The sequence below is a fragment of the Hyaena hyaena genome, unplaced genomic scaffold (genome assembly GCF_003009895.1).
Source record: "Hyaena hyaena isolate Hyena2069 unplaced genomic scaffold, ASM300989v1 scaffold_625, whole genome shotgun sequence".
Classification (NCBI taxonomy): Eukaryota; Metazoa; Chordata; class Mammalia; order Carnivora; family Hyaenidae; genus Hyaena; species Hyaena hyaena.
The window spans coordinates 807,740-825,294 of NW_024081256.1; the positions used below are offsets into that span (position 1 = coordinate 807,740).

The 17,555-nt window shown below is 36.4% G+C and overlaps 1 pseudogene; it reads left to right on the forward strand.

Moving 5' to 3' along the window:
* Positions 1-548: 548 nt before the first annotated feature.
* LOC120249029 lies at positions 549-17,295 on the forward strand (annotated as a pseudogene).
* The last annotated feature ends 260 nt before the right edge of the window (positions 17,296-17,555 follow it).

A 17,555-nucleotide genomic window follows, 5' to 3' on the forward strand; every position in this document is an offset into this window, starting at 1 on the left:
TGAGTGAAATGACTTGTGAATGACTCACATTCATACACACACACACACACACACACACACTCACACACAAAGTGCATACTGTGCTATGTATATCCTGTGCTTATTAGATAATTTCACACTTATGGGAAAAATCCATACTTCTGTCTGCACCTTTCTTTATGAAAATAAAGGCCATCATTTTCAATTACTCTTCTATGTGCTCACTAAATATAGAGAAAAGTAAAGGTTTAGTTTAAATATCTTTGGGGAATCAGTAAATATGATATTATGTGTCTCCAAAGAACCATTGTAATGATCCATAAAAAAATGGCATGGGGATAAACAAAAGATTTTATTCTTTATTTCCACACTGCAGTTATCAACATGGATTCTTTTGTCTATCAACAATGACACTAAGCTCTCAAGATTGTATCGTTAAGCATTATGATCTATGGGTCTTATAAATGCCCAGTGCTGTGGGTGAGTGCAAGCGCTTTGAATTTCAACCTCATGTGTTTCCTTTATAGGTCTGTGGATATTGCCTCTGAGATCTAGTTATATTTCCCAGTATGTCAGCATTCAGTGTAAATTCACTCAGTAGTCAGCAGGTTGCAATTGTTGGGAGTAGGGTTCTAAGAACCCACATAGAGAAAGATGAAGTTTCCTGTACAGAGGGCCATGTGAGCAATAAGAAAGTCTTCTGGCTCCAGCTCAGGGTTATTGTCTTTGACCATCAAGCAGTGGGCCGTGGAAACTTCAAGCAGACAGCAGTAACAAAGCAACAAAACATCTCAAGGGAGATTTGCCTTGAGTTTCCTTGAATATGACCAGACAATGTGAAAATAGAACAAAGTGTCTTCCACCCTGCCATATGCCACAATCCAAGGTAGCAGTATTTACCAGACTAACATCTATGTGCAGGTGTAACAGAAAAAGTAATACCTTATAATATTGATTTTGTTTCCTTTTTGGCTAAGACAAAGTAAAATTTTTCCCAAGCGGAATATATGATAGCTTGTTTAAAAATATAGGACATGAAAGCTCCCTTGTTATTTTTACTGTTATTTTTAAGAGTAAAGAAAGATGAAATTAGTATCAACAATAATAAAATCACCCATATCCTCTCTCCTAATCTAAATATCATTACATATTAACCTCCATATGTAAAAAAGTATATATTTTATAAAAATATAAGAAAGGCAACTAAAGAAAAAATCAGTACCTGCTTTTATCTGCCATGCAATATAGACAATAAGTATCTATTTTGTCCCTAAGTTCTATGCATTGCTAATATAACTTTGAAACACAAGAGTGCTAATTTTGTAACTGTTGAATTCCAAAGGGTAAAAATGGATACTAAATGCCCAGCCAGCATAAAGTATATGTGTCATCATGACTACCATGAAAATGTGGAAGTTTCAACTCTAAAAGGGAAGTGACTGGATTCAAAGCCTGGCCCAAACACTTCCCAACTGAATTAAACTGGGTAAGTGATTTAACTTCTATAAGCCTTAATTTGCTTACCTGTAAAATGCGGATAACATTATTTTTCATTTATGGCATTATTTATTTATCACATAATGATTATTTACTTCAAGGAAAATGGTGAGGAAATGTTATCTGTACAGTACTTAGGAAATAAATAGAATTTAAAAGAGCTGATGTGCTCTTTTAATTAAAAACAGGTATTGCTATTGAGACAGGATAAAAAATTATTTGTTTCCTTACATTCACCTATGATGATACAGCACTACTGAAATTGATAATGATTAACTCAAGTAGACTTGGCTGAGTAAATCTTGAAGAAAGTGTCCTATTTTTAAAAGTGCAATCATCAGGGCAGCTGGGTGGCTCAGTTGGTTAAGCTTCTGACTCCTGGTTTTGACTAAGGTCATGATATCACGGATTCGTGAGTTTGAGCCCCACGCTGGGCTCTCCACTGTCAGTGCAGAGCCTGCCTGGGATTCTCTCTCTTCCTCTCTCTCTGCCCCTCCCCCACTCACACTGTCTCTGTAATACACTTTAAAATTTTAAAAAGAAGTACAATAATCAAACAAGAGTGTTTTTTTAAAATATAAGTGACTTTGGAATTATTTTTAAGCAATTAAATGAGAAAGGTAAATAAGTTTTTTTTTCAATTAATTTTGATAGTTTCTCCATTTTTCTCTATGGACTTCTTTCCACTTATGTATGATGTGTCAAAGAAATAGTCACTGATTTGTCTCTGTTTCCTAACATAATGTGCTTGTCTTCCATGGGCATCTTCTCTATTTCTCTACGGCCCCCGGATTGTTTAAGCTGACAAAACATGAGTGCCTGGCTTCGGCTCTCATGATACTCGAAATTTTATAAGCTTTACCTCAAATTACAACCTATACAATTCAGAGAGCTAGCGGAAAGTAATATGAAACAAAGTGTTATTGAGGACTGACATTAGCAAAAAAAAAAAAAAATAGCAGAATAGGTTTCTTCTCTACAAAACCCATCTTTCTTCACGAAAATACTCACTGATGCAAATGCCTTTCTAGAAGTCCAGAGGTCAGAGGTCCCAGGTCACTTCTTGGAGCAGCAAAACAAAACAAAACAAAACAAATCCAAGATTGACTGCCTTGACAGAAAATGAATGAGTTTCACTGCACCCACACCACTGTCTTCCAAGGTGGAAAGCTTAGAGCCAAAAGAGACCTTCAGGGCCTACAATCTTTCCCTCAGAAGAAAGTGAGAGTGTATCAGTGAGCACCTAGCACCTGCCTTCCTCAGCGGTGAGACGCTGCCAAAGAGGCCCACTTCATTCTCCCCCACCCACAATGCTGCCCGTGTGCTAATCCCTTCACGGATACCATCAGGAAGCCCAACAATGAGCGTCTTGGTATGCCTCACCTGCGGAACCTTCCAACTGGCACATGGGCACCCCAACCCTTCTCACACCTAACCTGCACACACCCTCACTCAGTGGCTCTTAAGGTGCGCCCCCGGTGGCGAGTGTGAGCCTCTGCAGACAAGTAATGAGCATAGACGGAAAGCCTGTGGACTCTGCAAGAGTGGGAGAAAACACACAAACTTGAGCCTTCGGCACCGCGCAGGGAAAGATGAACGGGAGGCCTGTCAGCATGCGCCTAACTTTGCATAATTGAGAGAAAGCAGACAATCCTCCACGAAGTCCCCCCAAGAGGAAACAAGTTTGGAGTAGGCATATTCCTAGACAAGTTCTGGGAAAGCGTGGGGATCTCTAAAAGGGCTGAAAGTATTTCTCTACCAAAGCCAATTAGTAAAAACTGAAGGACGTTCTGCTTATTCATATGTGAAGACATCAGTGAAAGATTTCAAAAAATATGAAAAATCAAGGGAACATGGCACTGTCAAAGGAACACAGTAACTTTCCAGTAACCGACCCCTCAAAATGGCATGTGCAATGTGCTCAATGAGAATTCAGAATGTTTGTTTCAGGTGCTTCTGTTTTAGAAGGATAATTCAATGAAATCAGACAGATGAATACAGAATGATGATGCCACTTTTATGTATGCTATGTATCTAATGAAATATTACTTAGCCATGAGAAAGGGAAATCCTGCCATTTTCAATAGCATGGATGGACCTGGAGGACATGATGGTAAATACGATTAGAACAATAGCCAAATCATGGAAAGAGCCTAAATGTCCATTAACTGACGAATGGATCAAGAAGATGTGGTTTATCTATACAATGGAATACTATATGGCAATAAGAGGAACGAAATCTGGCCACGTGTAGCAACATGGATGGAACTTGAGGGTGTTATGCTGAGCAAAATAATTCAGGCAGAGAAGGACAGATACCATATGTTTTCACTCATATGTGTAACAGGAGACACTTAATAGAGGACCATGGGGGAGAGGAAGGGGTAAAAATAGTTGGGAAGAGGGAGGGAGGCAAACCATGAGAGACTCTTGAATGCCGAGAACTGAGAGCTGATGGGAATAGGGGAGAGGGGAAGGGGGGTGATGGGCATGGAGGAGGGCACTTGTGGGGATGAGCACTGGGTGTTATATGGAAACCAAATTGACAATAAACTATGAAACAAACAAACAAACAAAAACATTCATTACCAGGACTGGGAGGATCTAATACACAACATGGTGGCTACAGTTATTAACATAGCATTGTACACTTGCAATTTACTAAGAGAGTAGATCTTAAGCATTCTCACCACAGACACAAAAAATGGTAATTGTGTGAGGTGATAGATGTGTTAATTAACCTGATTGTGGTAATCATTTCCAAATTCATACATATGTGCTCTTTAAATTTATTGTATTTATAAATTAAACCTCAATAAATCTGGAAAAACACTAAAATATCATTAAATATACAGTGAGTAAATACACTCAAACAAGTAATTTTCATCTTTATAAATATTAGGTTTAAAATAAAATTATGATCTATCTTCTTTATATTGGAATAAATTTAGAAAATTAAAACCTCTTGGAGACCTCTTTTTTTTTTCTATATCCAAGTTTATATTATGAATTTATTGAAATGCCATTTTGGGACTCTTCACTTCTACATCATTTCACTAAGTAAAATCTCTTTCACAAGAGCTCTGTATATCACAAAGAGCTTGTTTAAAACTTGAAAAACAGGTGTTCAAAGCACCTGGGTTTTTTTGAAAAAAAAAAAAAAACAAACGGAAAAAATTTGGAGGACAATTATACACTGCAACAACCAACTATAAGTTCTTCTTGGTTTATTAGATTATTATTATTAATTTATTTTATACAGCAGATACTAAGGAGAGATATTAGAATGTCAATATAAAGTAACCGAATACATTGTTTTTTAGTTTTCTTGCATCTTTGGAGCAGTCTACATAAAAATAAATAGGATGATTTTAAGTAATGGCAATAAAGAGTGACTCAAACATTTTATGTATCTAGATGTTTTTGCTCCTTTTTGAGCCATAAACAAAAATTTAATCTTCAAAATCTCTCTTGTAGAAAATAATACTGCCTTAAATATCAAACAACAGATTTTTAATATAATATTTGATTTTGCTTGGGATACAGAATTAGGAAGTTAAAAAACCAGGGCACTATTATGGGGATAGATACACATGGAAAGAGAGACATATAATATACTATACATTAAATTAAATTAGCCAATACTCTCATAATAGTTTTATCCAGAACTAATATTGAATATGGATTTAGAAACTGTGGGTTTGTAGCCTCAATTCTATTCTTTAACTATGATAAAAATATCGGGTTAGTGCTCTGCTGCAAACTTTTTTGACCCAGGAACACTGAAACATATCTTTCACAGAAGATATATCCATCTTTACTTTTATGAATTTTGATAAAATAAGGTCTCTTCGAAAAACAGATGGTGAATGGATGGCATAGTTACATTCAAAATTACATGGACTTTCATATCTACATGAGCTCTAGTAAGAAAATAAGAGGCTGAGGCTATGAGATAATTACTTAAAATCATGGATTTTAGGGTAAATCCAGAACCGGAAACTACATCACCTCACAGAAAGTTTTGTGATCTACTTAAAAATTATTACATTCTTAAAAATAAAACAAAAATATATTGTCATTGTCAAAAAATATAAAAGACACCCTTTCATGAAGATCCAAATAACCATTTAGTATCCTTGGTATAGTATCCTATAGCTTTGCCCTCTCTCTTTCCCTTATTTCCTGCCTGCCTTTCTCTCTCCCTACATCTCTCCTCCTCACCTTGTATCCTTCCTTCTGTCCATCTGCTTGTTACTCACCTATTGTCCTTTAGTCCCACATCTGCCCTTGTGTGCTTGACTCTGTATTTCTGGGACTGAGAACATGGCCAGTATCTTCACACTACTCCTGACAATAAGAAGCACTGATGGGAGATCAAAGAGCAAGAGGAAGAGAGAGAACAACCATCTTCGGATTCTGACACGTGAAGGTCACCTTCAGTAGCAGAGTGTGCTGACACCACATTGTGGGGGCAAAGAAGGAGGGAGTTGTACCTGGCCTTTTCGATGGCTCTAGCTTTGGCTGAAATAGCACCTCATCAGCGGATCCAGAATCTACCATGATAATATGTCCAACTGCCCAGCTCTAGAGCAGCTCAGCTCTGCAGACCCCAGGAACATGAGCAGTTCCTCATCACTGTGCCTCACCCTTCCTTCCTGTCTGCTTTCCCAGGCCCCAACCTAGTCCACTCCGTCCCTCTCCCTTCTTTTCCTCTATGCTTCTACCACTTTACCCACAATCTTCTGCAATAAATTACCTCTCTTTGACGTAATGTCTACACTTATTTCTCTTTCCCTTATTGAGCTTTGCCTATCTATCATCTATCATCTATCTATCTATCTACTGTTAAAAACTAAACAGGCATTTTTTTTTAAAAGAGTTTACTTGGGCAAAAATTGATTTGAATCAGGGAGGAGTCAATATAGCAGAAAAAAAAAAAAAAAAAAAAAAAAANAAAAAAAAAAAAAAAAAAAAAAAAAAGAGCTCCAAGTTCATGTACAAAATGAAAAAGCCAGAAGGCAATAGGAACAAAGAAGCTATACTAGGTAAAAGAGCAGGTTGATTATTGAAAACTTACTTTCCTTTAGGGAATGGCAGGGACTTATCAGGCAAATTTCCTAATTAGTGCTGATTAAGAGATTCCTGACTTCCTGATTTAAGATTCCATTTCTGGGAGAGACAAAAACTGTAAGTTGCCTCAGCTTAGTGGTATGGGGCTTAGCATAAGCAACTCTATTTAGGGTCAGTCATCTTTTTTTTAACACTATTCACCATCTATCTACCAATATATCACATACATTATCTCATATATATTACTTCATATTTCATATGAAATATAAATATGATGTGTGTAATGTTTTATAAATGTTTATGTACCTTTAATAATATACTGTGGATAGCTTTACATATCAACAGGCAGTCCCCAAAAATGCATTTATGATAATTGGTCAACCTTCTATAACTGAACATTAAGCTGTTTCTAAGGTATTCGTAGAGACAATATCACAAATGTATACATAATGTTTGCACACATACTTATTGTTACTGTTTTAGAACAGGAATTACAAAAGGCATTTTTTGAAAACTTTTGCTGTGCACTGACATTTTTTTCTAAGGGTTACATCTTCCTCCTGAATTAAAATACCTATTTCTCTCATACAATTATCTCAAATGTTATTCTTTATTTTATTCTGACACTTCACTGGTAAAAATGTCATTGTTTCAATTTCCAACAAGGCAGGAAATATCTTGTTATATATATGTGTAATATTTTATAACATATATTTTAAATGGTCCATGAGGACTGTGCTCACTACTATACTGGAATGTTTGCTTTATTTTCCATGTTTAAAATGTTAAATTTCTTTCAGGAGTGCACACTAAACTTTATTTTACATTGATGTTGATCTTTTTATTTATTTCTATTTTGTGTTTCCTTTTATTTAAAAATATCACTATTAGTGAATGTAAAAGGTATTTTAAGTATAATTTTTAAACTGTGTTCTGTATTTGCACTTATCTTTTTAGAATACGAGTTTTGTCTCTGTTTATCAGGCTTAAAAGAACTTTCCTAATAGATGTTTACAAAGATCTGAAAATATATTTTCTTCTGATTAATACCACTATTTATCTGTTTACCAAAATCAGAAGTCAGGGCTTCATACTTTATACATTCCTTTTCCTTAATTATATACCAATTTCTGTGGATTCTACCTCCAAAATGTTTTCCGAACCTACCCACATGTCATATAAATTGCTTTTGCCCTCTTCTCCACTATCTTTCATCCCAGAAATAACACAGTCGCTTTTGAGCTCATCTTTCCAGTTTCATTCTTGCTTTCTAATCAATTACCCACAATCTGAGTCATCATTTTACCAATATAAATAGAGTCCTTTAATAATTTCCTGAAATCCTCCAGTAATTTGCCTTTTCTTATTAAGCCTAAAACCTTTCCCTGCTTGACCTGAGCCCTCACAACATCCCCAATCTAATTTGATGACTGAAGACACAGCCTTCAGTCATTAGCTTCCTAACACACGAGCTTTCTGTTACTTCTCAGAAAGCATTAGCCACCGCCCCATCCCCTTTTTTGACTTTGCTACATTGGGACTTCTCTCTTGGTGTTTCATTAATGACATTAATGACTTTGAGCTGCATACTAAGGATTATGAGAAATAATCAAGGCCTTTTGTTGGAAAGCAGTTTAATTGGAGATATATATGTGCACCTTGTGGGAATCTGGACTCGATGACCTCTGAGATTTATTCTAAAACTATGTTCCATGATTCTGTGACTTAACATTTTAAAGGCATCCTTTCTAATATTAAACTAGCAAAAAACTAGTGAAAATTACCAACAAAGACTTCTTTGTATATGTTCTATTATATTAGAATTCTATGTTTGTAGGCAAATGATGTGAGTCGTAAACATTTTTTTTTAAATTGTTTCATTAGAATTATTAACATGTCTGAAATATAGCAAAGTTCTGTCAAAGATGTTGAGAGAATAATTTTATGCTCTAATCTGTTAGGTATATTGCACCATATAATAGAGAAGTAGACCATTTATTCGTGCTCAGTTTTTAGACCATGTATGTGTGAAGACTACATCTAGCTTCATATTAGCTTGTACACAAAGAGAAATATGCAATTAATATATAAGACATTTATAACTTAAGAAAAAAGGAACTAAACTCTTTCCTCTTCTAGGTCTTGCCATAGATGGCTTTTGTTTGTTTTCCCATTAATGCATCTCATATCAAAGAGGTCTTTTGGAACTCTCTTATCCCAAAACAACCCAAATCTCCATATGTCACTCTCTATCATATTACTCAGTTTTGTATGTTTGTGGAACTATTTCCTCTTTGAAGGCATTTATTTATTATTTTTCCTTCTTTGTATGCATGTAAATGCCACGAAAGTATTGACCTCATCTGTTTTGTTTCCTTCATATAACCCCAATGCCTGAAGTAGTTGTTTGCTCACAAAAAGAAATCGTTGAACAAATGAAAGGCTGACTGAATAAACAGTTATGTTAAGTTATAAGAATCCTATTTCAAATCAAAATTTTGCTAATTATATGGCTTACTTGCTAGTTCTGGGGCTTTGGGCAGATCACTTAACCATGGGGGGCTTGGGTTCCCTACTTATTTAAAGAAAAAATGCCTTCATAGGATTGTTTCAGTGCTAGAATGAGATAATGTGAAAATACTTGGCAAACTGTAACAAATAAATGAAAATCTAAGAAATAACTATTGGTATCTTGCTGAAGAAAAATCACTTATCATCGAGGACAATTTTGAGGTAACTTGAACTCAATTAAAAACATAAGTACTCTAACCACTCTTAAACAAAGTATGTAAGAAAGAGTAATTAAAAAGTATTCTACCCATTAGGTCACCTGGGTGGCTCAGTCATTTAAGCACCTGACTCTTGATTTCAGTTCAGGTCATGATCTCACGGTTTGTGAATTCGAATCCCAAGTTGGTCTCTATGCTCATAGTGCAGAGCCTGCTTGGGATTCTCTCTCTCCTTTTCTCTCCGCCATTCCCTGCCCCACCAAAAGTAAATAAATAAATTCTTAAAATTTTAAAAATAAATGTATTCTACCATCAAATTTGACTATTTCAAACTGAAACTGCACATGTCCATTGACAAAATAAATGTAATTTTAAACTATCAAGCCTTTTGAAATTGGCACCTGGAGACAATGGTATCATTGATATTGTTATTTTCATTGTTTAAAACCATCACATGTTTAAGAAATTAATTTTGCCAAATATGTTGTTAATTTATACAGATCCCTAAAAATTGATTCAGCATACACGTTGCTTTCCCCACAGCCTCCTATTGGTAAATCAAAAAAAAAATTTTTTTACTTAGGTGGCAGACACATTGGTTAGATGACTCCTTTTTGCCTGAAGACACCACCAAGTAAGTGCGAGTATCATTAAAGTCTCCCCTCCCACCATCTAAGTCTAAGACAGTGTCTCCCAAAGAGGCTGAACAGCTATGAAAACTCTTCAACAGAGATCTGAACTTTGAAAACAATTGATGAGAGTCTGAGGAGCTATTTTGAGCAATGGGAAACTCTTATGGACTGTGTGATAATCAGATCCAAACACCAAGTGCTCCAGAGACTCTGGGTTTGTCATGTACGCCCCTGTGGAGGAGGTGGATGCAGCCATGAAATCAAGGCCACACAAGATGAATGGAACAGTTGTGGAACCAAAGAGAAGAGAATAATCTCAAGAGAATATTCTCAAAAACCTGGTGCCCACTTAACTGTGAAAAAACTTTGGGGGGCACCTGGGTGGCTCAGTCAGTTAAGCATCCAACTTTGGCTCAGGTCATGATCTCACGGTTCATGAGTTCAGGCTCCATATCGGGCTCTGTGCTGACAGCTCAGAAGTAGCCTGGAGCCTACTTCTGATTCTGTGTCTCCCTCTCTCTCTGCCCCTCTCCCACTTGCTCTTTCTCAAAAATAGGTAAATATTAAAAATAATAAAAAAGGATTTTTCTTGGTGGCCTTAAAGAAGACACTGAAGAAATCATCTAAGAGATTATTTTGAACAGTATGGGAAAATTGAAGTGATTGAAATCATGAGTGACTAAGGCAGCGGCAAGAAGAGAGGCTTTGCTTTTACAACATTTGATGACCATGATTCCATAGATAAGGTTGTCACTCAAAAATACCATAGTGTGAATGGCCACCACTGTGAAGAAAGGAAAACCCTATCTGAGCAAGAGAAGGCTAGTGCTTCATCCAACCAAAGAGGTCCAAGTAGTTCTGGAAACTTTGGTGGTGGTCATGGAGGTGGTTTTGGTGGGAATGACAACTTTGGTTGTGGAGGAAACTTCAGTGGGCGAGGTAGCTTTGGTGGCAGTCAAGGTGGTGGTGGATATGGCAGCAGTTGGGATGGCTATAACGGATTTGGTAATGACAAGCAGCTTTGGCAGTGGTGGAAGCTGTAATGATTTTGGCAATTACAACCATCCATCTTCAAATCTTGGACCCACAAAAGGAGGAAATTTTGGAGGAGGAAGGTCTGGCCCCGATGGTGGTGGAGTCCAATACTTTGCCAAACCACAAAGCCAAGGCAGTTCTGGTGGTTTCAGGAGCAGCAGTAGCTATGGCAGTGGCAGAAGGTTTAAACTACTGGCAGGAAACAAGGAAACAAAGCTTAGTAGGAGAGGAGAGCCAGAGAAGTGATGGAGAAACTACAGGTTACAGCAGATTTGTGAACTCAGCCAAGCACAGTGGTGGCAGGGCCTAGCTGCTACAAAGAAGACATGTTTTAGACAATACTCATGTGTATGGGCAAAAACCTTGAAGACTGTATTTGTAATTAATTGTGCTAACAGACTATTGTAGTTTCTGTTGTGTGGAAAGTGTAAGTCATTCCAACGAAGGGTTTTAATGAAGTTTTTTTTTTTTTTTTTTTTTTTTTGCACACATGCTGCTGATTGCTAAATGTAATAGTCTGATCATGACACTGAATAAATGTATTTTTTGAGAAATGTGCTGTGTAAAGTCAGTCTACTCTGGAGCCATCTCTTGGTGAACTACCCTAACACTGTGAAATCAGAATATCAGAATTCCTTCAGGGTAATGCCAGGTTCCATTCGAAGTTTATTTGCAACCTTCTTGGGTACAGAAGTCCCTATCTCCACAAACTCTTGTATAGTTGACCGGACAGTTAATACATTGTGACCTGGAATTTACCATTAAAAGGGTCACTCAAGCAAAGTCCTGGAGTTTATTTGGTTATTAATATGATTGTTGGAACATCCTATGCAATATATCTAAATTGAATTATGGTATCAGATAAAATTATAGATGGGATTAAAATTTATGTATCATCAGTCATGTGTAATAAATAAATGATTTAATATTCTCTTAAAAAAACATTTACTTAGGAGAAATTTTTTTGGAATATATAATCTTTCATTCTTGAAACCTTAAGATACATTGAATCTAAAGAGATTATAAATGGTAAAATCCAGACAATATTTTGTTTTTAATTATCAGTCAATCAGCATTTTAAGTATAATAATTTTTGAAGGTACAAAAAGTGGAATTTGTGTTTAAATCTCAAAGATATTTTCTAACAACTAATTTCATTACATAAAAACACAAGGGTATTAATCCCGAGACCAAATGCCAATTTCATATATTAAAATGTGTATTATATATGCCTCAAATTCAAGTACATATGCATGAAGTAAGCACAGCTTGCCTCTAGAGTTACCGATAATTGATAACTCCAGCATAAGCTATCTTATTTACTCAAATTAGTGCATCTAGGGGCTTTAATTTTCCATATTTGTGCTTAGAACATTACTCTATGTGGATTTAGCAGGCATGAGTTAATATTTTTTATTTTTATTCAGCTGAAAAATCTAAGAAAAGTGTTGCCTGACAATCATAAATCAGTAGCAGAGAGGAGTCTTGCCAACCAATCCTTGTTCTGTGGTCGGCTTGGTTTAGTTTCCTCTAATATCTAGCAACAGAGGCCATGATGTGGAATTAAAAGCATTCTTATTACATACACAGATTGATTCTGCGGTATGCTCCTGATCTTTCTAAGACAGCACATGAATTCCTATAGCCCTTGGTGCCACCCAGTACTAATTATTTCAATATTTCTTGAAAGCCCGCTGTACACACGATGACATAGTTAGCACAGAAGATCCAAATTTGAATAAAATACTATTCCTGAATTTAAGTTATTTGTGAGAAAATAGGTGTGACACATATGCCCTGTAAAACAAAATGTATAAGAAATTCTGTAATAGGCTACAAAAAAAATGCACTAGCAATAAGAAAAAGGGAAGATGACTCCTAAAGAAGAGGTCATATACACTAAGAATACCCTCTTCTCTTCTATTTCTCTATTCTTTTTATTCTTCCTATATTACTAATTCTACACTTAATAGCAATAGGAATGCTAGATCTTTACATGATTTCTTGCCTAATCTCTATACTACTCTGTGGAAGTAAATGATAGTAAGGTCATTTACCAAAAATTGAACTGTCTCTCAACATTGTTACAATACTAATTAAGGTCACATTTGCTGGTATCAAGGTCAGAACTCAAACCCAGAACTGTGTGATTCCAAAGCATAATCTTTTATCCACTTTGCTCTACTGGTGTTCACACTTCATTTTGAAGGAAAACGGGAAACCGCTCTGCAGGATTGGACAAAGGGCATTTGACTCTGAGGGAACACAGGGTACAAATAAAGATACTGAGCTGTGAGCCTACATGTTGTCATGAAAGGGCAGATTATCTGAATGAGGCTAGAGGACAGTACCTTCTAAGAGTAGCAGAAAATGAACTAAAAAGACTTGGGACCAGATCATAGGGCACCTTTCTAAGGAGCAGAATTTTATTTTAAAACTTGTGGTGTCATTATTTTTCTTCAGCAGATAATAACATTATTTTATATGCAATACAGTAAGGATAGTTCAATGCAGGACATTTAAGGGGCATCAAATAAATGTCTAATAAATTAAACAATGGGATGGAGTAAAGGATCTATTACAGTATCCTTAGGAAGATGGGAAGCAAGTTCATAAACTACGGCAGTAGAAAGAACATTAGATACATTAGATTAAGAGTAAGGGAAACTGGGTTTAAACCAACCTTAGCCATTAATTAACTCAGAGATAGTTTTGATTGTTTGTTTTTTGTTTTGCCTCCACAAAGCCTCATTTGAATTCTCATTTGAACTCATATAAATAATAAGGAAATTAATAATCTCTATTCATTAACTTTAAAATTATATGACTTTGATCTATTATTAGGAAAGGGTACACATTTCTTTTTAACTAAAATAATTGCAAGTCTAACCATATCAGACCTTTGTTGTCTATGGAATGTATTTATCACAAGGGGCAAATGATTTCTACGAGAGAGGTGGTAATAATATCATTAACGTAGATGCTAAATAAGTGAGGAATACTTCTGTGGAAATAATGAGCTCAGGTTGGAGCATGAATGGCAGATTAAAGCAGACTCATGGAAAATGCCCAATGAACAATCACACTGCAAATTAGGAGCACAGGCAAATATACCAAACTGAAGGTATGGTCTAAGGTAACATACATGGGAGCTATTGCTGAAGCCTCACGAGGAAGTTGATAAAATCCAGAGAAAATTCTTGGAATAGAAGGAAGGAATCAGTGACACAAATAGATTCCTTGAAGAAAATGTATCAGTGGAGGGGACTGTGAAAACAAGGGAACAGTAGAGAAGCTGATAAAGAGTGGTAAGTGCAGTACAAGCAGATATAAGAATGTGCACCTTCACAGAAATTGAGAAAAAAAAAAAATAGTGCTGCATATAGCTTCTGTTCCCTCGGGTCATGTGCAGTATAAAAATATTTCAAAATGATATCCAAAAAGTAGGCATTAGTTTTTTTTTACTTTTTTAAGAAGGAGGTCTTTATTGACCTTCAAAATAGTTTCATTTAGGGGTGCCTGGGTGGCTCAGTTGGTTAAGTGTCCAAATTCAGCTCAGGTCATGATCTCAGGGTTTGCGGGTTTGAGCCCCGCATCAGGCTCTGTGCTGACATCTCAGAGCCTGGAGCCTGTTTAGATTCTGTGTCTCCCTCTCTCTCTGCCCTTTCCCTACTCACACTCTCTGTCTCTCCCAAAAGTAAATTTAAAAAAACCCAAAACATTAAAAATTAAAAAAAAATAGTTTCATTTGAAGGGTCTGAAGCCTAAGAGTAATGAGTTAAAAGAGTTTCAGAAGGAAAAAATGAGCACAGCACAAGTATTTCAATATTATTTGGAGATGTAGGAAAGAGGAAAATCTGTAAGGTCTCTTTAGTGTGTAAGCAAGATCCAATAAAATTATTTTAGAACTAATGCAACCTGACTAGATATCCTACACTGCATAGAAGTCATTTTCCATATATTAGTATTCAGAAATATATGTTGAACTGAACTAAATAATATCTAGTTGGACAAAAAGGTGAAAATAGAAAACAACTATTTTAAAAAGTATCGAAAACATAGAAAGTTAAAAATAAATAAGAGAGAAAGCCGAGAGAAAAAAGAGGAAAGGTATCTTCCAAAATATTATAATAAATAAAATAAATATAAACATAAATTGGGACAGGGGAACCTGGGTGGCTCAGTTGGCTGACCATTCAACTCTTGATTTAGACTTGTGTCATGACCTCTTGGTTCATGGATTCAAGCTCCCACATCAGCCTCTGTGCTGACACTGCAGAGCCTGCTTGGGATTTTCTCTAGATTCTTTCTCTCCCTTTCTCTCTTCCTGTCTCTCTGCCTCTCCCCCTACCCCCTCACTCTCTCTCTCTCTCTCTCAAAATAAATAAATAAATATTAAAAAACAAACAAACAAAATAAATTGGGACATAGTACTAAAAATGGAAGAAAAACAAAACAGGTAACTATGCTAATTAATTTTAGGAATGAAAGGATTGGGCGAGTATAGAGGTAAGGTGAGTCAAAGAATTTCTTCTCTGATGGTCTTTTACATACAATTATATACATAGATAACTGACAAAATTTGGTACCAAGGATGAGAATGTTGAGTGGCCGGGCAATAAAGGCTTAGAAGTTCCTGAGAAAAACTGGGAATCTACACACATCAAAGAGCCAGATGTGGATAGCATGTAACTCGCATGCAGTCCAACAGGAGGGGTCTCCACACATCTTGGCCCTCTTCAGCTGGGCTTGGACAATCTAGGAAAAGGAGAATCCAAGAGGGGTAACACATGATAGACATGTAATCAATATTTGGTTTCCTTCCCTTTGCTTCTCCAAGTATAATGTGCCTTCAAAGCGCAGAGTGCTGAACTAAATCATAGTTAAATGTAGTTGGGCACCCAAGAACCTAGGAGACCAGATTGCTGGAAAAGCCATCTGCATGAGTGAAGTTTTCCAGAACGGAGACTGGAATGGGATTTCTAACTTTACTGCAAGTGGATTTCTTTTTAAATTGTAGATAATTTGAACTTGAAGCATCATGGCCATTGAAGGATTATGCCAGAAAAGAGTGGCCAGCACCTATGAAAGGATGGGATGCTAAAGCAGAGGGAACAAAGGATTTCCAGGATGTTTCAGGGGATTGAGCTTGATAGGTCCTCTCGGGGTTTGGGAGATAACACTTATCCCTTGGCAATATGCCAGGGATGTGGGAGAACATCTCAGGATGTGATGAGAGACGCACCCATGGCAGTGGACCCTAGAGACCAGGGCACAGCGTAAGGGGAAAGATTTTAATAGCTCAGTTTGACAGAAGCTGCAGAGCTACCTGCTTTCAGGGATTATGTGTGTTTAGATACTGAATGTTTCCACAGTAATTGATAGGAATTATAAATTAGAGGTCCTGCCTCAGTTTTCAGGAACCATATCAGTAAATACTACAAACATGCTCTTCCCATGATCTGAAAAAAAAATCAATCTCATTACAGGTAGTGATACCTGTAAAGTCACATTCCCCCTTTGGACTATATATACACATAAAATGATATATCATATGATACGATAATATCACTGAGAAACACAAAGTGATTTAAATTCATTTACTTATTAATCCCTGGAAGACTACTCTAAGTAAGATATAGGGGGGACAGATGTTGTTTACCCCAGAGAAAACAGGCACTGAGTAGATAGCTATCTATCTAAAGCCAATTATAAAAAAAAAAAAAAAGGCTAAGGGCTATAAATTGTAGATGGTTTTGTATTGCACCTGACATAGCTCAGAAAGAAAAAAAATCAAAAGCAGCAGATTCATGCTTTCCAGGCATGCCCCAGGAATGGAAGATTCTCTTTTTATGTTAATCCACTCCCTTTGAGCCAAAAGCTGACAGTGCACAGACAACAAAGGGGCTGCTAGGTTTGCTGTCCAAAAATACTCACCACAATTTGTCAGGCTTCACATTAAACATGGCTTCTTACACATCACTGGCCTCTAAACATAAAAGATCCTGTTGGTTTCCCTAATTAAATACAGCGAGATCAAAGGTTCCCCAATGTCTCTCTGACTATCTCATGGTATTTCAGAACTGAAAGCAAATGAGAAGTGTAAGAAAAATGTGTCAGAAGTTCCAGAGATTTAGCTTTCTTTTGGGCTTCTTTACCTTTTTAAAATAAATAAATAAAGCCAGGACAGCCTATGAGTGTTGCTCATGTTTCTTTGTGTTTTCCCTTAATCAGATAATTGTTTTGACATCAGAGTTGAAAGAGACTCAAGTGAAGAATATAGAGAGACCAGACATCTCACTTTGGTAGAAAAGACGGCATTGCACAATGGCCCAAAAATACCACACTGAATATTTTTCTAAGTAAGAAGGGCCGGCTAGAACCGTGCATTTTCATAAATCTATAACATTTTATAGAGGAAGATGCATTAAAGTAAAATATGGCTGGCCTTGGGTGACTAAACTCCTACTTTACTCATGAATCCACCCATAGATTATTCACAGTGGAGGTATTGTTTACAGGAAATTCCAGTGTCAAAGAGATGATCTAATCCTGATTCCTTAGGGGTGAGTCAATATTGATTACTCTCAATAAGGAACAATGAGTAATA